Genomic DNA, 24633 nt, shown 5'->3' on the forward strand with positions numbered 1-24633 from the left:
CTATTCCCACATCCTATTTAGCTTTGTTCCTAAACTATCATAAATATTATACACCAATATTTTTATATTGATTTTCCAACACTCTGCTAGAATATTGCCACCATAACGGAAGAGACTCATGTGCTCCTGGCTTTCTCTTAAGCCCTGGAGAAGTGTAAACCATGCAGTAAGAATATCAACTAAGGTCTGATGAATGAATAAATGAATTAATTCAAGCAATGTTAATAATCTCTGAATCACAGGACTTTACACAGAGGTGGCTCTGACATGAAATAAAACGCTAAGCTTGATGACAAATGAACATGCAGAAACAATTTCAGAGTGTCTTTTGACACTTTCCCTCTTGTCTTAAATGATAGAGAAGGGCAGTTTTAGTGGTGTGGGAGCTATATAAGATTACATTATTATTTCGCATTTTGTGACCTGCAGAAGTTACTTGACCTCTCTCTACCTGAGTGTCCTCAAAAGTTTCACCTACCTCACAGAGCAGTTGTGGTAACTGCATGACATAATATGCATAAAGTGCTTCGAACAGTTTTTTTTTTTTCATTCATGCTTCCATTTTTTTTTTTTTATCCATTCCTTATGGTAGTTAGCAAGTGATATGCCAGAGTTTGCTGTATCCTCCTACCCCTGCACTGGTCTTGAGTGACACTTGCTGGATGAGGCAGAATGTTTTTCTGGTATATATTATTGCTAACTCAAATGCCATGCAGTTGTTTTATTTGGGGAGATCATGTGTGGGCACTGCTCTAATCCTGTGGATACAGGGCACGGTGTGGATTTAATCCTGACTGGTCCAGAATCCTCTTGCTCCCAGTGGATGTGAGACAATGGTAAGTGCTAGGTATACGGTTATGTGCTCAATGAATCCCTGATGAATCAAATGAGATTAGTCACAGTCTTTTTCTGCCTCCAGATATACAAACAGATGCAGAGAGGCTCACCATATGAGATTTGTGGCTTCATTCTCTTATTAATCTCTTTCTATTCTCTTTGTCATCCCCCCCCCCCCCCACCTTTTAGCTTTGGAAGCTTGAAATTGCCAATTCAGCTGCTTTTGGAGCAGGTGGATTAGCGGCGGTTTTATGGAACATGTGGATAACGGGGTTTTATTTGGAGGATGTTTAGATTTGTCTAAAAGAGGGATTGCTGCTGCTTTTACTGCAGCTGCTTCTCTTCTCCATTTAACGCCAGACACCTTAGGAAGAAGCAGTAGGGAGTCATAACAAATTACTTTATTCTTTTCATGTCGAACGGCAAGATTCTATAACAAACTGACTGAACTCCACCCTTTCCCATCCTGTCTGGGGAGGGGGGCGGGGAAGAAACCTGATGAAAGCAGATGATCATTTTCATCACATAAGAGATGTAAAATTTTTAGTCAGAATTTCCACAATCGTCATTTGGAATGAAGCCATCGTGTATTTTTGTTGCTAATACAGCAGTAACAGCGGTGGTAACGTTAAAAAGTGAAGGACGTACGTGGAGCGAACGGAGACTTCACAGGTCCGTGACAGTGCCACGGCCAGAATGGGGTGAGGGTCTGCTCAGTCCTGCCACCCACCAACTTCCACCTACGAGGAAGCGAAGAGTCACCACGGAGAACACAGCTTATCTTTCATCCTACTTCTTCCCCCCAAAAGGCTAGGGAACAGTGACAGCTCCAGGCAGGACCACTTTATAGAAAGTGATAGAGATTTTTAGGATCTACTTTTGACCCCACAAGATGTGAATATCCCAAACCATTTTTCATTCAATAATAGGGGGCAAAATGACCCCAATGACAGACTAAAGTGAGTCAGTCTACTTAGGTTTGATTCACCAGACCAAGAGCTCCTCATGGAACAAGATTATAGCCTTTATTTCGGTGTCTTCAGTACCTAGGATCTCATCAGTAAAGGTTTACTGAATGAATGAATGAATGAATGAATGAATGAGTGAGTGAAGGAATGAAGCAATGTTCCGGTTTCGGCATTGGCTAGAACTCCTGTGTGATCTTGAAATCTGTTCACTCTTTTCTAAGTCCACTGCTATGATCCTTATTCGGGCCACCATCATCTCTCACCTGCATTTTCTCCCCCAGCTTTATACCTGGAAACTAACCCTTTCCGTTTTTATCCCGTACTTCTGCGCAAATCCCTGTTATATTTTCTGTACTGCAAAAAAAAAAAAAAAAAAAAAAATTACATTTTTTAAAACGAAAATTTTATCGGGACATTCCCCCACTGAGAACTGTCCAGTGGCTTTTTATCTCTTTTGGTTTTAAAGTCCAGGTTTTAGTTTGTACATTTGGCTTGTAATGCCCAACATAATGCAGCCTTGCTAAATTACAACATTATCTCTTGCCACCATATCTGCATCCTGTGGTCCAGCCTTACTAAAAACAACCTTAATGCATAGATTTTAAGGCACATATTTTTTTTCACATTTTAATATCCCCAATATGGTGACCTTCAGTCAGTCATATAATTGCAGTGTTTTTCCTTTCGTATTGGTACACAAAATTATGATTTATTTTACATTTTGGTGTCGACCTAGATTTAATACACGAGATAGTATTTTCATCCTTGACTTTAAATTCTGGCCCTTGACGTTTATAGGCTAACTCCCAGAGTATCTACCTGGTTCACATTCTTCTAGAGAAATGTCTCTTGGTTTTTATTGTCCCGGCTTCATAGAACATATATATCTCTTAATACAGTGTTTTCCAGTGAATGTTTATATAAGACAAAAAATAGATTTCTGTACCCAAAGTTCAGTGAAACATTTTTTAACAAAGGACTTGCAGGAAAATTCTTGAGTTACCATCCAAACACAGCTGCTAGAATGCCAGAGTAACTTTTATACAAACTGAAAAGTGTACCAGATGTCACAGAGGGTATTTGCTCCTTGGAGACTGCTGCCAGGAAGAGGTGTATCTAGAACAGTGTCTTCTTGGTGTGAACAGTTCTGTGTCGTTATATGCCTGTCCTGAAGGTGTTTCCACAGAGGCTGTCCTATTTACCCCTTATTCTTGCATAGATTTTCTGATAGCATTGATGTATGTCATGGAGAAGCAAAGAGACTGAAAAGATGATAAAAAGAGATGTTGCTCCATATACAAAACTGCATGGATAATATGAATAACCAACCATATTGAAACCCTCTTAATTGATGATGAGAAAGTTTACAACATTTTACAATGTAAAAAGATTTTTTATGATGTAGTCATACCTCTTTGTTTTAGTTATATTTTAGGAAATTGCTTGAAGATTTGGGGTTGCGTTGTTCAGTAGATTGTTCATTCATATCCTCTTGAAATGGTATAGAGCCCTACCTTTACCATGACCTCATCGTGTATGGACATAGACAAGTGACTTGCTTTGCCCAATGGGATGATAGTAACTGTATGGCCAGCAGAGGCCTACATGTGCTTGTGTGTTTTTGTTTTTGTTTTTGTTTTTATGTTCTGTATATTATAATGATGTTTAAGCATCTTAAAAAGCTTTCTGGCTGGGGTGAAACTGTATCTCTCTGGGCTTGCCAATTCTCAGAGATAGCAAAGAGCTCAGCCTGAAGCATGGCTTTGATGTGTAAACTAATCAACCTGCAGGCTATATCTTTTATCTGGCCCATACTTCCTACAAGGCAGTATTCCTCTGCCTTAATCACCCCAGGGCTATGTACCAGGCAACTAGACACCCCTCCTGTAAATTTAGAGCTGGTCAAAATACTCACACTGGCCCATCTAAACTGTCTACCCTGCCCTAGTCTCAGTTTTTCCCTTGTTCCCACTCTCTGCCTCCAGACCACCCTCAGGCTCTCGACTGCGGCCCTTCATGGCAAGCTGTGCGTCCTGTTTCTAGGACCTGTGATATAATAAACGTTTGTTTCCTTGAGTCTCTCCTCTGCCCCTTCTTGCACATACACTTTCCTGACCATCACGTGTAAGAAGGAACAGCTTATGGCATGATGTTGGGCTTGGTCTCTGGTGCCGCTCCCTTTCTTCATGAAAAGATCATGCCTCCGGTAAAGCCGATCTTTGAAGAGCAATGAAACCATGATGCAGGCTGGGACTGACCCCGTAGCCTGAACCTAGGCCTGTCCATCCAAGCGCAGATTAGCCAAACCCTTGTTTACACGTAGGTACGTGTAAGCCATAAATGCTTATGTTTGTAAGTTAACAGGTTTGGGGATAGTGTTATGTAAAATTGTTGTGGAATAGCAGCTAATTGCTACTGTGTAAGACATGATTTAATAATGTAAAAGAGGCCCTTGGCTAGAGATTTTTGTTCATAGCCTCCATTTTTTGGAAAGAGCTACTGATATTAAGCAGAGGATAGACCAAACCATCTCATATTCTTGCTATCAGCTTAAGTGACTCTAATCCTTTATTTGTTTATTTATCTCCCAGTCACTTAACCTGGGCTCAGGGCCCTTTGCTAGTCTTCTATGGCACCTTCTGTCCTCCTGTATTAGAGCATATACACATGTTAATCTAGTTGCTATTTAAACTGTTCACTAGAATCTCACATGCTCGAAAGATAGGAACAATTTGCATTCCCACCACTCACCGTGAGGCCTAGCACATAAAAGACTCTTATAAATCATTTGCTGAAAGAGAGGCACCTGGGTGGCTCATTTGTTTAAGGGTCTCTGATTCTTGGTTTTCAGCTCAGGTCATGATCTCACAGTTTGTGAGTTCAAACCCTATGTTGGGCTCCATGCTGACAGTGGAGAGCCTGCTTGGAATACACGCTCCCTCTCTCTCTGCCCCTCCCCTGCTGGTGCTGTGTCTCTCTCTCAAAATAAATACAAAACTTAAAAAAATATTTGCTATAACTAATTATCTCAATTCTGTCTCCAAAGAATATGTAACTTTGAACAAGATACTTTATGGTTTTAGAACCTTTTTTTTTTTTTTTTAATGATGGGGTAGGTTCTATAACACATGTACATGTGTCAAATTTCAAAAATCATTTAACCATGTAAGTTTGTATAAACCTTTATGAGAAAATGACAAAACATGAAATAAAAACAAGATCCCCACAATAAGGTAAATCTCTTATATTTAGCTATATTTTCTCGCATTACTATTACGTATGTATGTGCATATGTGTATATATTCTCTTCTTACATTCATTTTCATGAATAAAAATGAATTTTTATATCATTAAGATCTCATTCTACACATATGTTTGTATCTCATGTTTCATTTAAGACTCTATGATGTTCTAATACTTAAATAGAATGCTTTAGTTCATTGAATTTCAATTCTAAAAAAAAAATGATAACTTTTAATATTATGCATTTTTCCACTAATCGTAGTTTTGGCTATACCCCATTAGTCTTGGCATGTAGTCTTTTTCTACTGCATTTTTTATAAATTTGTTCATCTGTTTATTAATTTAGTAAATTAAGCACTCACACTATGCTAATGTGTTCAGTATGGTTTTAAGCACTGGAATCCCAGCTATGTACAAGAGAGATAAAAGTTTTGTCTTAAAATAACAAAGTTTCTAGTATCTGTACACTATATGATGAACTATAGCTTGAACAAGAAAACCAGGCCTCATGTGCCTATGTGTAAACAATCATTCCACCTTTCTTTTCTCTTCTTCAAGTTTATTTATTTATTTTGAGAGAGACAGAGACAGTGTGAGTGGAGGAGGAGGAGGAGGAGGAGGAGGAGGAGGAGGAGGAGGAGAGACAGAGAGAGAGAGAGAGAATCCCAAGCAGGTTCCACTTTGCCCCAGCACAGGGCTCGAACTCACGAAAGAGCATGACCTGAGCCAAAACCAAGAGTCTGATGCTTAATAGACTAAGACACCCAGGCTCCCCCTACCTTTCTTTTAAAGTGTCAAACAAACTTGAGCTCCCATCTGCTGGTTTGAAGAACTATGTCTCTGTGTATTAAAGAAGTTTTTCTAGGTTCCCATAGCTCAGGTTCTAATGAACAGGTATTAAATTATTTTCCCAGGGACCTCCACAAGAAGCCATTTACTGCTGTGGTCAGTTGGCCTCTCAAAGCAATTTACGTTATCAAGCCACAACACTTAACATTGGAGTTGAAAAGAAAATGGTCACTTAACAGCGTTTTATCCAAGAACAATGGATACTTTCCTTTCTTTACGTCTGTGTAACTGGAGAGCTCCCTCAAATTGCTTTCACAAAAGTGAATTTAAGTCACAATTTGAAGAATAACTGCCTGCAACTTTAAAATGGCAGTTTTCTTCAAACTTTTCCTATTATTTGAAAAAAAAATCTTAAAGAGACAGAAGCTAGGGAGACACCACTTTATGGTAGTTTAGATTTCTTTTCTGAACTGTAGTTATTTTGGAACCCCAGTGTTTTGGTTTTTAGTGGTTTTATTTTTAAAATATATTTCACTGTGGAAAGCAAAGATCTGTTTTATGGACAATTATTTTTAGTGTTCTATACATGCTTGAAAATTTGCCGATGGGGTAAAATTATCAGTATCCACCCGTAAATTCTTAGGTGAGGTAGACGCTATAGACCGGAAAGCTAGATCGTCAATGTGTGTTCATGATGCGTATGCTCATGTTTCTTCTTGGGGAAGAAACATACGGATGTCTTTAATTTAGTTTGAAGTATATTTAACAATTAGATTGAATAATGGATTGATAGAGGGATAGATAGATGGGTGGATAGACAATAAAGCAACTGACTGAAAATTAGTGAAAAATTCAGGTTGTGGGTTTATGAGTATTTACTTGAAGGTATACTATAAGGGGTTCAGTTGGTTGAGTGTCTGACTTCAGCGCAGGTCACAATCCTGGTTTGTGACTCTGAGCGCACATGGGCTCACTGCTGTCAGCACAGAGCCCGCTTCAGCTCCTCTGTCCCCTTCTCTCTCTGCCCCTCCCCACTTGTGCTGTCTCCCTCAAAAATAAGTAATAATAATAAGAAAAAAAAATAAAAATATATACCTTAAAATTCTTTCAGTTTTGCAGTATGTTTTAATTTTTAATAATAAAATGTTGAAAAGATGAGTTGGAGAAGTTGATAGCAACTTCTGGTAGCCAGTGTAAGTGATGGTAGTAGATTAGTTTACTGATCTTTGAATTAGAGCCCAAGTATCCTAGTCTTTTGTTCCAGTTTGGCCCTCGGATGAATCACCTCAGCTCTCTGGGTCTCAGTTTCCGCATCTACATTAACAATAGATTCTCAATAAATACTTGTTGAGTTAATGTTTAATAGAGTAATCTGAAAATGAAGTGAATTAGATGATCTTTCTGGTTTCTTTTAGGTTTTCACCCATATGACTAATTTTTAGTGTGGGTATATCAGCTCACGCATTTCCACCATGATTTAAAATATTTTAGCAATTTGTGTATGGTGTATAATTATATAAATTCTTTCAGTATTGTATACTTATAATTGATGAACTAAAATCTCTATTTACAAATTAATGATAGATCAGAAATAGACCCCTGAAAAAGGCACATAAATTTTAAGTAAGTTTAGTAAGAAAGTCATTGTCAAACATAGCAAGAGAGTTACACTGTTCTTTTCAATTTTTCCCCCAATTTAAAATGTGTAACTAAATGTACATATGCTTACTAAAGTTTAGAGTTTAGATCTAACACTAGCTACTTTGAAAGACGCTGTTCCATTCAATAGAACACATTTTTGTGCTGAATTATAAGCATTCCTATTACTAGTTGAAGTATAGTTGTTAAAATACCCCACATAACTTATCTGGTTTGAGTGGCAATGACATAGCAGTGGATAATGCATAAATATCAAGCAACTCCTTTGTTAACAGCTGTGTTCTAACTTACTGAGTTTCAAGCTGGGTAGAAGAAAGAGATAATTGTGACATGACACCCATAAATCGTTATAACATTATCTTCGGTATTGAACTAATGATAACCAAAAAAATTCCATTTTTATCAGACACCCAGGGTGCACAATAAAATATTCATTTACCTTACACTGCATATAAAGCTGTTTCTTTCATCACTTTGTTTCTTATATAGGATTCTGTAATGTGGTTCCCAGTACATTAAGCACCAATGTAATTATTATCCTCCTTGTGTACAGCCATCTAAATTAAATACCATTAAATGAAATGCTCTCATAAATACTGTATATCTTTACAAGACTATTATCTACATTTTCTCAAAATACTGTGCTCAATTGGTCCATTGGAATTAGTGTTGTGTTCTTACAATAATGTGGATAAGCCTGAGGCTTCATCCAGGAGGAAGATGTATATGGCATCCGATGGCTCTGAATTCATTGGAACACACAAGATTTCTTTGGGACCATCGTCTCAGAACCATGCCTCTTATACCCCACTCACTTCTCGTTGTGCATCTTCTTTTTATATTTACTTCTTTGAACCACTCTCAGCAATGATCCTTTAGAAGAGCTGGACTCTTAAAAATATCTTTGTGCTCTTAGCATTTTCTCTGCGATACAGGCATTTAGCAAGATTGCCAATGCTTAGGAAGTTGCTATGAAGGAGCCATGACACTGAATTAACATAGTGATTACCAAATTTGTGTGCACATTAGAATCCTCTGGGAATATTTTAAAATGTTCCAAATCTTAGGACATACCTCAAGTCTCTCTAGTGATGCACCAAAATCGTTAGTATTTTTTGAACCTCCCCAGGTTATTCCAATATGTAGACAAGTTTGGGAACAATCAGGCTAGCAGTAATTATTCAAAATATACAGAAAATATGTGTTCATCCAGGGCAGACACTGAGGCTATTTCTATATCTTGACAGATGAAATGGATGAAGAAAATGTGATACAGAAAAACAATAAAGAAAATGTTATATGTAATGGAATATTATACATTCTTTAAAAAAAAGAAAGGAAATCCTGCTGTTTGCCACAACAACATGAAAGGACCTGGAGGGCATTATGCAAACTGAAATAAGCCAGATAGAGAAAGACAAATACGACATGGTATCAGTTACATGCGATACCTTCAAAAAAAAAAAAAAATAAGTCAAATTTCTCAGAAAGTAAAAAAATGGTCACCAAGGGCTGAGGGATGGGAGAAATAAGAAGAATTTGTAAAAAGATCCAAACTTTCACTTATACGATGAATAAGGTCTGAAGATCTAACGTATAACATGGTGTCTATAGTTGATAACACCATACTGTATAATTGAACTTTGCTAAGAGAAAGGCGCTTAAATGTTCTCAACAACAACAAAAGATAAATATGTAAGGTGATGGATGTGCTAACTAACTCAGTGAGGGGAATCCTTTCATGATGTATACATTTATGAAAACATCACATTGTATACTTTAAATATTTTATCATTTTATTTTTCAATTATACCTCAATAAAGCTAAAAAAAAAAGGAGAAGGAGAAGGAAGGAGAGAAGGAAGGAACAAAGGGTGGGGGGAAGAGAAGGAGGGAGGCAAGAAGGGAAAAAAAGAAAAAAATGCTACAGAGGTTAGTTGACTTTTTCCATTTTTAGGAGGTAAAATTTAAGGATAATACGAATCTTAAGTCAGTGTTTTTCTTCTGTAGATAAAAGTTTAAAGCTAAGTACATTGGAAGCCACTACTTCCCCCTTGAGGGTTTAATTGCTTAGCAATAGCCATCAAACTATATATATGTAGCTATTTGGGTATTCTGAAAGTAACAAGCTGTGAGATATGAGTAATAGTTTCAGTAGGTATTTAGTAAAGATTATGTTGGGAAACTTTAATACGTATATGTATATGAAATTGTGTTAAGACTTGTTTCCAAAAAAGGAGATTGAGCGTAAGAATTTACATAGTAGGTTGTATATTTTAATAAAAGCAAAGATGGAAGGCGTGAAATTTTGCTTTGTTGCATACATTTTCATGATTTAGTCAGAGAGAGCTATACTGATTTTTGGAATTCAATCAGAATTTCCCCATTTAAGTTACTAAGCAGAGGAAAGTCTACTGGAAATGCTATTGTCTGGTTAATGTTCTATATATTTTCTGATTATAATAATGATATAGGACACATTTCTATATAATTTTATTCGAAGTCAAACCAGAGATCAGAGGTTAAGCACATTATCACCCTATCCACTGCTGCCATTACTGCTCAGGGTCAGTTCTAATTGTCAGTCATGCTCACCATTGTATCCCCTTTCCTCTGTTTATTCTATCCTGGTAAATGTTAAATCCATTCAGGGAAAAAAACCCACACATTTAGAGGGTATGATTTTCTACAATAAAATGTAAATTATATTGTTTCTGTTTAAAATATTATTAGAAAGAAACATCCAGACATGATGTGTGACATGAGGTGGGGGGGAGTCTTTAGTATCTAAATTCTAGGAGAATTTAGGAATTCTAGACATGTTCAAATAAACAGACATCTACATGGACAGACAAGAAGATGACAGTATTATGTGGTCGGTCAGAATATAGTGAAATGCCCTTGAATGTTTAATATAGAAATTTGCCTATGTTATAAGTTGAAAAGAAATATGGGGTATATGTAAGTTTTATGTATTTATGTGAGAGAGAAGAAAACAAAAGTTCTATCTTGATTGTGAATATTCTTGAATTGAGTATAGATCAAGTAATTCTATAAATGTTTTTGTTGACTTAGTCTTGACATATGTTCTCAATTTAATGACTACCGTTTTTTTTTGTTTGTTTGTTTGTTTAACTTAACAACTCACACAATTACAAAAATTGGGTCTTTGAAAGTTTCAGGGACCTTAAGGAGTAAAATAACAGAGATCCCACTGTTGGTTGTCCTAGGACAGACCAGATATTTTAGAACATTCAGAGGTACAAACTGAAGGCATATCCCCTCATCGATTTAAGGGATTAGGTTGAACTTTTTATATTTTGCTTCCTTCCTCTATAGATAAAAAGCAAAAATTGTAATTTCAGTCACCTCTCAGTTGAACGAAAAGGAGTCAATATATTCATATGAGCAGTTAACAATCTTGTCTATGCATGTGTTTTGTTCTGCACATTTAAAATATTTTAAATTATTTGCCAACATTTTACAAGTTAAAATTATCACAATATTTTGAAACATTTTTAAATTAAAAAATTGGCGGATCTTATGGGCTCCTGGGTGACTCGGTCGGTTAAACATCCAACTCTTGATTGCAGCTCAGGTCTTAATCTCATGGTTCATGAGATGGAGCGGGGAGCCTGCTTGGGATTCTCTCTCTTCCTCTCTCTGGCCCTCTCCCTGATTGTGCATACCTGCTGTCTCTCTCTCTCCCTCTCTCTCTCAAAATAAATGAATAAACATTTAAAAATTGGAAGATTTGGGGCGCCTCGGTGTCTCAGTCGTTTGAGAGTCCGACTTCGGCTCAGGTCATGAACTCACAGTTCGTGAGTTCAAGCCCCACATCAGTCTCTGTGCAGACAGCTCAGAGCCTGGAGCCTGCTTCAGATTCTGTGTCTCCCTCTCTCTGTGTGCCACCCCTACTGGAGTTCTGCCTCTCTCTCTCTCTCTCTCTCTCTCTCTCTCTCTCAAAAATAAAGATTAAAAAATTTTTAAAAATTGGGAGATTTTACACAAATATCCTGATTTCTGATTTATCATGAGAAAGCCACTGACTCACTGTCACTGGACCCTCCTTAATCCTACATGGTGGTATTTGGTTGGATCAGAGAAACTTCTGCCCGTGATAGTTGAGCACATATTATCTAGGCTGGCATAGGGTCTGCATGGCCTCCCTGACTCATATACATGACCCCTCTAGCTCCTTAAAGACACCTGAGTATTTACCCTCTAGAATTTGTACCTAAAAGTGTTATACAGGGAAATATGGTATGAATCAAAAATGGTGGTAAGTTCAAACACCCAGGATTCTAAATTCCACCACACTCTTTTTTTTTTTTTTTTTTTACCACTTGCTGCACAGTTGGCAATGTCATAGTATCTGGCCTTTGGAATGTAGGCAAAACCAAAAATACTTAAGAAAATAGGTAAAAAATATGTGTAAATCCCTAACTGATACCTCCAGAGCAGCTTTTGTTTGATTGGATTTATCCTTTTCTGAATGTGGAAACTGTCACACAAGATGTTGACTATTCCCAAACTCCTTGGTCTGTCCAAGCTTGTGGTAGAACTGTACCTTCAATTGTTAGCTAGCCAGCAAGGAGAAAGGCTGACAAAATCAGCTATTGGCTGAATGACTATTGTCAGGGAAATGCTAGAATTGGCTGATGCGTCAAAATAGGCAATGGCATTTGAACTTGACTTTCCCTTGTCCTACTGATGATTTCAGATGATTCTGTGAGGGTCAGCTCTCTGTGAGCTCAGATACACCTTTGTTCAGATGAACAGTGAATCTGCTCATTTCTTCCTCGCATATTATTTGACTCCAATCCTCCTGGCCCGTACAAAAGTACCGCTTAAAATAGGAGTTAATGCCTTTGAGGGCAAGCTTCAGCCAACACGCCTGTGGACCAGTGGACAAGCACTGTAACCTGTCCTTCAGAAACAAGAAGACGAAGGATGGATTAGATTTCCTTTCCTTGAAAGTTCCACAAAACAGTGAAAAAACACATACGAAAGGAAAGATTATATCCATATATCCACAGTCAGGTGGCAAGGGCATTTTATTCACTTGAAAATTAGTAGCATGCTATATATTACCAGGAAGAATGGTGCCGAGAGATAAAGTTGATGGATATCATTTCCTTATTCAGTTTAGTGCACAGCAGGCAAAGTGGTATCTTTTTTCCTTTTTTTCTTTCTTTTTTTTTTTTTTTTTTAAGGGAGACAGAAATAGAAAACACAGGCAGGAGAGAGACAAGCATATGGAAGGAAAGGCCAAAGAAAGGATATGGCAAAGAGCGAAGAGACACAAACTGCATTTGACAATTACATCTGGAGTGACATGGAAACATGTATGATAATTTAGGCAAAAATAACTTCCTGATTGGCCCAACATTTTAGAGTTTCAGTAGCATTTATTTGGAAGTAGAATTTCTCGACTGTTTCACCCTTAAAGGGGGAAATGTGACACGGTTGTACTTTCATATACAGGATATATCCTCAGCTCCAACAGCATGCCTGGAATGTTTCACAAATTCTTCAATAAATGTATGCTGAATAATGAATGAATGATGCTAAGAGACCATGAGTGAGATGCTCTGTTAATTGGTTAATTCTTCAGAGTATTTGACCAAAACATTTTCCCAGATCTACTTATTAATTACTTTCTATCCCAAGTGAATGATGTTACACTGATTTTGCTTTAGCCTTAGTCTCCCTGACAACTGAATTCAAATGAGAAATTATTGCTTCAGGGGCCAGAGAATAACATATTTCTAATAAATTTGCCACCATCATTCATTAAATGAACAAAACACTTGCATTTTTAAATATACATCTCAATTTAAGTACTTGCCCAATATCAAACAGAACCAACCTGTTGATCCCATATATTTGTAGGTCCGACTATGAAATTCAGCATGGCTTCTAAATTGGGAGCCTTGGCTCAAGTTTCAGTAAATAATAAAAGTGAACTTGACAGAGTTGGTGTTATTCTTCCTCATGCTCTTTTTTTAATTCTATTAAATTAAGCGTTTGATGTACCTTATGCATGTAGTTAAGTGTTCGGGATGTACAGACACATAAGACACAGTCTCTGCGGCGGTGTGATGGACTGGTCACCCTTTATGACCATGCAGTAAGAGATCATTCCCTATGATTAGAAGCTCAGTATGCCAGATTCCTGCTTTCTCAGACTTTTTTGGGACGAAGAAACTTAGGCATGTGATCTAGCTTCTGCCAGTCAGTGACATTTGTGGTGATTTTGACCCAGAAGCTAATGACACCAGAAAAGAAAGCCATGGATCTCTCTTCCAAGTGGAAAGTAGTAGTAGCAGTAAAAAAACAGAATCTAGTTTCACATGCAGTAATGGCAGCAAAGAAACCCAGGCATTAACGTGGTGATTGGTAATCAAGGGTGGCAGTAGTTTTTTTAATAGATGAGTTCTGCACACGGTTTTGGAAGTTGAGCCTGATTTTATATATGCTACTGATGATTCAATAGCTCTCCTGCTAATTCATCTAGCTACACAGCACCTTTATAAAAAATTCCTTTTCTGCTTCTGTCATCCCAAATGCAATTATTGTTGCAACTAAGAAGCCTGACAGGTACGCATCCATACACACACACTCCTTTGAATATAGTACCATAAAATAAAACATAGGCCTATTGTGATTATGGTTTTAGTGATACATCCTTGATCATAATAGTTCTTATAATGAATAACCCACCAATAAAGGTCAGGAAACTAACATTTAGTGAAAACCTACCATATGCTTGACATCACACTTATTAATATTTTGCCTCATTTACTATTATTAATATTTTATCTCATTTACTAGACTGTAAATTGGATAGCTGCAAAAAACTCTGATTGGTCTTTTGCTACTAAAGGATTTTATAAAATTAAAACAAGAATATGCATGTAGTGTGCACAGCATAATACCTGGCATCTAGAGGATGTTCAACAAATGCTGGTTCCTTACACTTACATATATTAATATATTTTCAAAGCCATTTCCAGGTTGATTTTATGGGGAGAATGATGCTAACAGAAACAAGAGGTAGACCTAACTTAAGCTAGCATCCAATAGGCTTAATTTGAAAAGGGTGAGATTAATTATACATTGAAAAATATGTACAGATATAGGTCATCTTATAATTAAAAATCAGAATCTAATAAAAATAATCATAGATTTGTGTGTCTCGTTTTCATGAGAAAGCATTCTGTTCAAATTTATTGTATGTAAGTTTTATTCAAACAGTGTCAAACCTAGGCTTCTCCACTAAATTTAAACATATATATATATATATATATATATATATATATATATATATAGCTGCCTTGTTTAACCCATTTCACTTGGTGAGTATAGACCCCTATATTGGTTTCCTAAGGCTACTCTAATAAAGTACCACACTGGATGACTTGAACAACAGAAATTTATTGCCTGGCAGTGCTGGAAGCTACAAGAATGAGATTAAGGTGTTAGCAGGGTTGGTTTATTCTGAGGGCTGTGGGGGAGAATTGGGGCATGCTTCCCTCCTAGCTTCGTGTAGGTTTCTAGCAGTCATGGATGCCTCAGATTCATCTCTGTCTTCATCGTTACATGGTGTTTTCCCTGCCTGTGTGCCTCTGTATCTAAATTTCCCCTTTGTATCAGAACAATTATCTTGTGCTGGGGCCCACCCTAATGACTTCATCTTAAGTTGATTATCTGCAAAGACAGTATTTCCAAATAAGGTCACATTCATGAATACCTGGCGGTGGGAGGGGGGGCAGGTAGGACTTAAACAACTTTTTTTTTTAATTTTAATTTAAAAATTTTAATTAATATGGGGCGCCTGAGTGGCTCATTCGTTAAGCGACCGACTTGGGCTCAGGTCATGATCTCACTGTTGGTGAGTTCGAGCCCCCCGTCGGGCTCTGGCTCTGGGCTGACAGCTCGGAGCCTGGAGCCTGCTTCGGATTCTTTGTCTCCCTCTGTCTGCCCCTCTGCTGCTTGCACTCTGTCTCTTGCATTGTCTCAAAAATAAATAATCATTAAAAGGATTTAAAAATATTTTGATTAATATACGGTATTATATTAGTTTCAGGTGTACAATATAGTGATTCAACACTTCAGTATATTACTCAGTGGTCATTATGTAAATTCACTCTTAATCCCCGTCACCTATTTCACCCATCGCCCCCCCACACACTCCTCCTCCAATATGCATCAGTTTTTTGTTGTTGTTGTTGTTGTTCATTTGAGTCTTTTTAAATCAATTTTGATGATCTTGTTAAAGAAACCAGCTCCTGGGTTCATTGCTTCATTGTATTTTTTTTAGTTTCTATATCATTTATTTTTGCTCTAATATTTATTATTTTCTGCCTTTTGCTAGGGTTGGGTTTTGATTGTTCTTTTTTTTCTTCTCCTTTACGTGGTGAAATTGGGTTGTTTGAGATCTTTCTTGATTCTTGAGGCAGGCTTGTATTGCTATAAATTTCCCTCTTAGAATCGCTTTTGCTATATTCCAAAGATTTTGGACTATTCTGTTTCCATTTTCATTTGTCTCCATGTACTCTTTTAATTTCCTCTTTCATTTCTTGTTTGACCTATTCATTGTTTAGTAGCATTCTGCTTAAACTTTATGTATTTGTGTTCTGTCCAGATTTTTTTCTTGTGGTTGATTTCTGGTTTCATAGAATTGTGGTTGGAAAAGATGCATGGTATGATTTCAGTTTTTTGTTTTTGTTTTTGTTTTTTTTCTTAATTGTTGAGTCTTGTATCGTGATCTAACATGTAATCTGTTCTGGAGAATATTCCATTGAAAAGAATGTGTATTCCATCGTTTTAAAATGGAATGTTCTGAATATATCTGTTAGATCGATCTGGTTCAGTGTGTCAATCCAAGTCACTATTTCCTTATTGGTTTTCTATTTGGATGCTCTATTGATGTAAGTTGGGTATTAAAGTACCCTACTATCATTGCATTCCTATAAATTCATGTTTGTTGTTAGCTACTTTATATGTTTGGGGGATACATTATTGGATGCATAAATATTTAAAATTCTTATGTGTTCTGATTGAATTGTTCCTATTATGATTATATAGTGTTCTTCTTTGTCTCTTGTTATAGTCTTTGCTTCAAACTCTATTCTGTCTGATATAAATATTGATACCCCATCTTTAAATTCCATTTATATGATAAATGTTTTTCCATCCCTTCACTTTGAATCTGCATGTGTCTTTAAGTATGAAATGAGAGTCTTGTAGGCAGCACAAATATGGGTTGTGCTTTTTTATCCATTCAGTCACCCTATGTCTTTTTATTGGAGCTTTTAGTCCACTTATAATCAAAGTAGTTATTGATAGTTATGTATTCATTTCCATTTTGTTACTCAATTTATACTTGTTTTTATAGTTCTCTGTCCCTTTCTTCTCTTGCTCTCTTCTCTCACTGTTTGCTGGCTCTCTTTAGTAATATACTCAGATTCCTTTCTCTTTACTTTTTGTATACATATTACCAGTGTTTGATTTCTGGTTACCATGAAGTTTGTATGTAGTATCTTATGCATAGAGCGGTATATATTAAGTTGATGGTCGCTTAAGTTTGAATTCATTCTAAAAGCACTAAATTTTTGTTCCTTTCCTCCCATGTTTTAGGTGTATGGCATTATACTTTGTATCTTTTTATTTTGTGAATACCTTAACTGACTTTAGTACATATATTTAATTCTACTGCTTTTGTGCTTCCTACTTTTCTTAATCCTGCTTACAGTGTCCCCTTTAACATTTCTTGAAGGGCTGGTTTAGTAGTGATGAATTCCTTTAACTTGTTTATTTGGGAAACTACCTCTCCTATTCTGATGATAACCTTGCTGGATAGAATATTCTTTTCTTTTTCTTTAATGTTTATTTATGAGAGAGGGAGAGACAGTGTGAGTGGGGGAGGGGCAGAGAGAGAGAGAGAGACAGAAGATCAGAAGCAGACTTTGCACTGACAGCAGAGAGCCCCATGTGGGGCTCGAACTCACAAACCATGAGATCATGACCTGAGCCAAAGTTGGATGCTTAATTGAATGAGCCACCCACGCACTCCCAGACTATTCTTGATTACAGTTTTTTGTTGTTGTTGTTGGTTTTGTTTTGTGTTGTTGTTGTTGTTGTTGTTGTTGTTTTTCTTTCAACACTTACAATTTATCAAGTCACTCGTTTCTGGCCTGCGAAGTTCCTGCTGAAAAATCAGCTGATGGATTTATGGACCTTTTGGGCCTTCTTTGTAGCTGTTTTCTTTTTTCTTGATGATTTTAAAATTCTCTCTTTTTCACTACACTTTGCCATTTTCATTAGTATGTGACTTGGTGTGGACTTCCTTGGGTTGATTTTGTTGGGGGCTCTCTGTGCCTTCTAGATTTGGATTTCTGTTTCCTCACCCAGATTCGGGAAGTTTTCATCTATTATTTCTTCAAATAAATTTTCTTCCCTCTCTTCCCTCTCTTCTCCTTTTGGCTTCACAATAATGTGAATGTTATTACACTTGATGGTGTCGCTGAGTTCCCTAAGTTTATTCTCAGTTTTTTATTATTCTTTCTTCTCTGTATTATGAAGCATAATTGCTTCATTACTCTGTCCTCCAGGTTGCTGCTCTGTTCTTTGCTTCCTCTAGTCTAGTATTCATTCCATCTAGTGTATTTTTAATTTCAGTTATTGAATTCTTCATCTCTGATTGGTTCTTTTTTATGTTTTCTGTCTCTGTGTTGAGTCTCACTGAGGTCCCACAGTCTTGTCTCAAATCCAGTGAGTATCTTTATGGCCATTGCTTTAAATTATCTATCAGATATTTTACTTATTTCTGTTTTCATTTACATCTCTTGCTGTGATTTTCTCCTGTTTTTTCACTTAGGACATATTCCTCTGTCCCCTCATTTGCTCTAACTCTCTGTTTGTTTTTATGTGTTGGAAAAGTCAGTTACATCTCCTGCTCTTGCAAGTAGTGGCCTTAGGAAGAAGAGGTCCTATAGTGCCCTGTGGTGCAATGTCCCCTGTTTACCAGGACCTGACACCTTAGGGATGTCTTCTATGTGTGTCACATGTGCCCTTCTGTTGTGGCTGAGCTGTGTTTGCCATTAGCCCTGTCATCTGCAATGGCCCTCTTTGCCTTTTGTGAGCAGGGTTTGGTCCCTGTGTTTTTTTGTGGGCAAGTCTAAGGCTGCCTTTGACTTGACTTGGGTCAGAGCAGGTGTTTTTCGGGGCTACAGTTGCACCAAACTGCAAGAAGCTCTCCCTGTGCTGTCCCCTGAGAAACTTTCATTGGCAGGCAGTGCCTCCAGTCAGACCAATGTCTGCCCCCCAGCCCACTGGGCCACAGTGGGACTGGTATATATCTTCCTCCTCCCCTGGAGCAGGCATCACTCTGAAGTGGTGCTGGCCCCTGTTGGAGCTGCTTGCAAACTGCCACATTTGTAGTGCAACTTTAGATGGACTCTTGTGGAGGGCAGTCTGCACAAGAATTGGGGGGGGGGGGGGGGCAGGAACACAGTGCCAGCAATGTGTGTGCCAGTCTGATGCAGGAGGGGAACTGAAGCTTCCTGGGAAAACTCCTGCCTTGTCTGGGCCAGATAAGCAGGTCTGTAAAAGAGTATGATTGCATGGTGCGCTTTTAGCAAGCTAGATGCAGTGTTAGTGCTGTGTCGATTCCCTCAGGTGTCCATGTGTCTAGGCTTGGGGGTCAGGATGGGAAATGGCACCTGCCAGCTCTTTTGTTGTTGAAGTCTCCTAGAAATCTCTACCCCTCCAGTACAGGCTAAGATTAGTAAAATCTCCCTCCTGCATACTCCAGATGTTTTTCAAACTGTTTGTATGCTGTATATCCACAGTAGCCTTTTACATTAGGCTACCGTTGACCTTCTGATGATGTCAGAAGGAGAATCATCTGCTTCAGGATCACTGCAAAACGTGAAACTGTCGATAAAGGGCAGGGGGTAGATACTGTAGTAACTTGTGCATGTATGGAGTCATTAATTTTGCTTTCAAATGAAGAATTTCCCCTTGGAAGAAAGTCACTACTTTACACATAATCATTAATTATGTCTCCAATGTATATATTCACAATATATCTTCTGACAGAATACATATACATGCGTGTGCATATATCTATTTTTTCCATCAATAATTATAAGTAGAAATGTCTGCATTAAAATAAGGTAAAACTAATACTTATTAAAGAATGTACAAGGCTAAATATAAACAATCTCGGGTTGTTTTAAAAATAAAAAGTCTTCTCTCAAATCACTTATTTAAATGTAAATTAAATAAACTCGATTAATTGAGAACTAAACTAAAATCAGGAAAAGTCATTCTGAATCAATATTCTGAATTTCTTTTTTAAGAAGTGATAATTTTATTTTTCATGTATATGCCTTTCTCTATTCAAAACGTGTGAAAAGTCAGCGGGATTTTGCAGTCTTAAAAGAGTAAATAGACTGAGAATTGTAATAGCACATGCAGAGAATGAATCATTTCTTGCTAAGATTGGGAATGTCAACCCAACATCTGGACCACACAGCAGTGACAAGTTTTTAACATAAAACACAAGTTTGCAGTTATAATTTTTAAATATAAAAAGAAATTATAGATTCATATTATTTTATATAGACCTGTTTTCTTCTTTTAAAGACTTCTAGGATGTATTAAAAATCTGAATTTATATTCTCATCCCATCTGAGAAATTACAGAGCAAAAGGGGCAATTCTAATTTATACTTAGGAAGAGTAGGCACACAAAAGGGAACCACTCATTCAAATTCAGGTGGGGTCATTGCCTGAAGCTTGAATAGAAAGCCTGGGGTTTTTTATTAGCTAGTCCTAATTTCTAGTCCCACCTTTAATCACATGTTGTTTTATGACCATTATATAGTGACTACAAAAGCTCTGTTAATATATTCAAATTAGAGTAGAATTGTGCTTATGTCAATAAACCTGGTTCATTCAGGGGAGAATATTTAATATAACTTTCATTACTTCAAATATTACAACTTACTCTTTACAGGTATAATAGCAGCTTATGGCAATTTTTTTGTTTCTGTTTCTGTTTTTTTCTCCTCCCCAATAAAAGTGGTTCTCATCCTAGGTCTATATGTTTATAAGCATTTGGTGGAAGATTTGTATCAGGTTAGGGAAGTATAATTTTTCACCAAAAGAACTAGTTAACCTTTCTTAAAATAGCTGTCAGAATCTCTTTTTCAGTTCTACCCTTTAAGAAAAAAATCTGACCACTTTTAATACCACTAACGTCCTTGAGCCTTAGGTAATCCACTTGAAGGACTCCACTGTAATGTTGCAGGTGTTGGGAAGCTTCATTCCTGGAATCTGAAAGCCAGCTCACTACATTAACCATCTGAGTGGTGGGCAGGGATTTTTCTCCTGGACTCTTCAGAAATTTGGCCTAAGGGAATAATGAACTTTCCCCTATCGTAAAAACTAAGCTTTAAGCGTTGTCAAGAGAGTATCAAGGCCCCACCATGTAGAGGCGCTCCTCTGTACCCTGCTGATCTGGAATCAGGAAGGCTGGATCCCATCCAAGGGTCCCTCTCATAGGGAGATGAACAGCTACCAAGATGTGCAATAAACAACCATCTGCATCTGAAGGAAAGTTATATGTTATTTTAGCAGGAGCTGATAAGTCTAAAAAATCACCTTTTTTTTTTTTTTTAATATAGGGATGGGATTTTGCAGAAATATCAGATCTTGTTTAATTTGTAAAATTATATACTATAATTAACTCTTCTGTGTAGTTTGTGTTCAATGTAAGTTTAAATATTTTTCTTTTAATTTGAGAGGAGAAGTGTGAGAGACAGAGAGAGACAGAGAGCATGAGCAGGGGAGGGCCAGAGAGAGAGAGAGGGAGACACAGAATCCAAAGCAGGCTCCAGGCTCCGGGCTGTCAGCGCAGAGCCTGATGTGGGGCTCAGACCCAAAAACTGCAAGATCATGACCTGAGCTGAAGTCAGACACTGAACCAACTGGGCCACCCAGGTGCCCCAAGAGAGAGAGAATCTTAAGCAGCCTCCACATGAGCTTAGAACCCGACATGGAGCTCGATTCCACAACCCGGGGATCATGACCTGAGCCGAAATCTAGAACTGAGTGTTTAACTGAGCCACCGAGGCACCCATCAATGTAAGGTTATGTTAGAACATTACAGGTTGCTAACTTTTATAAAAGAATGTCTATAAATGGGCATAGTCATCAAAATGCTGCTTTTGCCTTCAGTGACACTTCTTATATTCTCAGACAGATTGTTTACATTATGGCTTGTTGTTAACAACAAAAAAACACATTGTGCTGTAAAGAAGGAAACATTGTGACACACAGTCATGTTCGTTCCCATTCCCATAATCCTCCTACGACAATATAATTGCTGTTTAGTTAATAAGCCTAAGTACCAGTGATGAATGTAAGTTTATGTATGGCATATTGATGATAATATCTGAGTAGGATAAGCTGCCAAATGAGAGGCAACGAGAAAGAAATATTGCAGTCCAAATTGCATCCCAAATAACTATTTTTCTCTCTGTGCAATCAAAATTGTATAGTGTACAGTTATTTCCATAAACACCCATTGGTGCTGCGGAATGAAAATAATAACTTCATGTGATTCACAGCAGATGCTGGTAACATAAACCTACACACCTGTGGTGAACAGGATTTAGTAATTTCTCCATGATTAAGGAAATGTATGCTTACTGTTCTGCAATTGCAATGGGTTGTGTATCTTTTCTATTAGACTTGTAATTAATCATCAAGGCATGAACTGCTTGATGCCAGGTAGATTTAACATTCTGGGAGGTAGGTTAGGGTTGGATACAGAATGTGTTGTACCGTAAATGAAACACATGAAGCGCTCTCCAATATTTCTTTGTTTGCCAGCAACATGTTAGGTAAATGAGACGTAGCAAAAGGGAGACTCTAAATCAGCGGTGAAAAGTGGGCCTTTTTTAGTTCAGGCTCAATGGTAGATCTTCCTTTCTTACGCTAGTAAAGTTTTAATAGATCTATTTTGGTATTGTTCGTGAAAGGAGGAAATGGGTTGCTGGTAATGTAAGTGGGCAAAGTACACTTGAAACGATAACAAGAGAATAAAGAAAGCATTGTCACGGTCTGTATAAGGAGAGGATCAAGCTACAGTAATTCAGGTGTCCCCTAAGCAAGCCAGAGCTCTTAGCTAACTCTAGTAAAAGGTTCTAAACAGACTCTTTATGAAGCCAAAGATGGGTATAAAGGACACTCTACCTCCTGGTAATATCAGAAGAAGAGAAGAGAGCTAAGCAGAAACATTAAAGTGGATAGATTACTGCTAGTGTCCTGCTGTGAATAAGAATGAAGACACGCCTTAAAATCGTATGTAAAAGATGAAGCTTTCTTTTCCCAGACTTGTTCTTCCTAGGTTATTCTGTAAACCAGCCTCGGTATTATACCTTCACCACCTAGCATGTGTTCAGGAGTGGCTTAATCTGTGTGCGTCAATATTTTAATAATTTGCACGGCCAAGGACCCTTCTGGGGAAAGTTTTAAAGACTAACCATAGGTTCAACCCCTCAGGGCTTTGTATTGAGCTTTTTATTGACCAAGGAAATCACGGGAAGGTAAAAGGAAACTGACCTGTTCTGACAGATAGCAGTAAGTAATTTAGACATCTGGAACAAAACGAAACAAAATAAAACAAAAAGGCACAAAAAGCATGCAGGAAATAAACTTTCCCAGTTTTACAACCATTTTATACGACTATATTAAGTCATCAATTCAGTCCAAAAATTAGATTTGTTGACAGTGTGATGAAGGAATAGTGATATTCCAAGAAGATCTATAATAAAACAGTTGTTTTTATAAAGAGTCATTCAAGATTCCTGCTTTTTTTCAAAGGAATGGTTACATTTTAATCAGTGTGTTTTAAAACTATGGCAAACTATGGTTCATAGGCCAAATGCAGCGACTGCCTGTTTTTATGAAGAAAGTTTTATTGCAACACAGACAAGCCCATTGGTTTATCTATTGTCTATGGCTGCTTGTGAGTTACAGCAGTGGCCGAGTTCAGTAGTGGTGACAGTCGGGCCACAAAGCCAAAGATATTTACTATGTGACCTACAGAAAAAAGTGTGCCAACTCGTACCTAGACAAATCATTTGAATTTTACTTTGTAGCGGTCACTTCCATTGCGGGAAATGGCAGCAGACCAAAATACGTGTTACTCCCACAAATATAAAGCAGTTTCTGTCCATTTTGATGAATTGTTGATTTAGGACTTCTTCAAGGATTAGAATTGCCTTTATAAAATTAAAGAAAGTACTTCTTTTAAATCATTGCTCTTATTGAAATGACATCTGTTCAGCATTTTAGCATTCTTCTTTCTAACCCACACCAAGTCTAATGGGAAGTTGATTTAAAAAACGAGTTGAGTAACATTGTACGACACATCCTCAGCCAGCGCCTTTTCATAGTCTAAGATGTTGAGCTGCAATTTTTACGGCAGTTTTTCCGTACAGCTGACTTGTTTACAATTGACTAGCCCTAGGATAGTACTAAATTATTCCAACAATGCACACCATTGGGGCTAGTAAAAAAACCTTCTGGGGGGAAAAACAATAACAACAACAACCAAACACAAACAAGCAAGGGCACATAGAAGTAACTTTTTCTCCTGGAAGGTTCTTCAAGTTCATAAGCCTTATAGGCATAAGTAAAAGAGAATTACTAGACAGATAATAGTTACGAGATCCAAATACATCTAAAGAATAATTATGCTCATACTTTTTAATACATAGATGTCTACTGTGCAATGCCATCAAGTATCATGAACATTTGAAAAGGAAAGCCCATCAAAAAATATCTGCCGAGCAGCCGCAGTCTCTGCTGGCCTGTATGTGCATTTTATTACATATTCAGAAAACAGATAGACGAGCACGTTTTGGAGAATTTGTGATGATCAAAGTGTTCTCTTAAAAAATGCAGGGCTACCTAACCATTCATTTTTGCAGACAATGGGTATAGTTAAAATGACGTTCTGAAGAAACAGCCCACGGTGCATATTTAGCATCTTAAAATGCCATATCAGCTGCTTAGAACTCTGAGTTGTGGGAGGTGTGCGTAACTGCCTCTCAT

The sequence above is a fragment of the Acinonyx jubatus genome, chromosome A1 (assembly GCF_027475565.1).
Source record: "Acinonyx jubatus isolate Ajub_Pintada_27869175 chromosome A1, VMU_Ajub_asm_v1.0, whole genome shotgun sequence".
NCBI lineage: Eukaryota > Metazoa > Chordata > Mammalia > Carnivora > Felidae > Acinonyx > Acinonyx jubatus.